A 966-nucleotide genomic window follows, 5' to 3' on the forward strand; every position below is an offset into this window, starting at 1 on the left:
TATATATATATATATGTGTGTGTGTGTGTGTTTATGTGTATGTAAACCCGAGAATCGGTTTTATTACGTATGTGAACGACACGACTGGATCTAATCTGGGATTATTTAACGGAAATTAGGGGGAAAATCCAGTTCAACTTGTGCCGATTTTTTTACATTGGGCGTTTGAAATATATATATGTCACTCATGTATATTCTAAATATATGCTTAAAAATCAATATAAAATATATATTGTATATACATACACATACAGACACATATAAGTGTATTTATTTATATCTGTATATTATTACACACACGCATATATATATATAGTTATAGACATTTGTCTGTGTGCGTGTGTAATAGCTATCCACTCGTGACCGGGGAAGATGATGTCTTGGAAGGTTTTCCCCCGTCACTCAATTATAGATTACTGAACCCAATAAATCGATATTTTTTATTTTATCTCATTTTCTCCGACAAGAAATGAAAGTCGACCGAAGGGAGATAACTCAGAAAGACCGCTTTGTTCATTCTGTCGAGATAATTGGGCCTAGCGTGTAGCTGGCTGAATATTCGACACACTTGTACCCTTAATGATATCCTCTGGTAGAATCAGTGTGACAGGGCTGGACCCTTTTCATATTTACCCAAGATACCACAGAATGGGATTGAACAGTTGATCTCGTGACTAGAAACTGAACTCCTCACCCATTCGGCCATGTTATTTATTCACCGATATAAACACACGCGCGCGCGTGAAGGGGGGGGGGGACATAACTCAATCGGTAGGGGACTTAATCATATAACAGTTTTGATTAAATGAACAACTGATTGAAGATTCAGTTTGATGTGACTGACTCTGAAACTGGTGCCCCAGCATGGCCACGGTTCAATGACTACAGGACCGGTTTTAAACCAATTAGACAATTTAAAGAGTATATATATATATACGAGAGTAAGCACATGAAATGTGCAACAAG

Source organism: Octopus bimaculoides, chromosome 24 (genome assembly GCF_001194135.2).
Source record: "Octopus bimaculoides isolate UCB-OBI-ISO-001 chromosome 24, ASM119413v2, whole genome shotgun sequence".
NCBI lineage: Eukaryota > Metazoa > Mollusca > Cephalopoda > Octopoda > Octopodidae > Octopus > Octopus bimaculoides.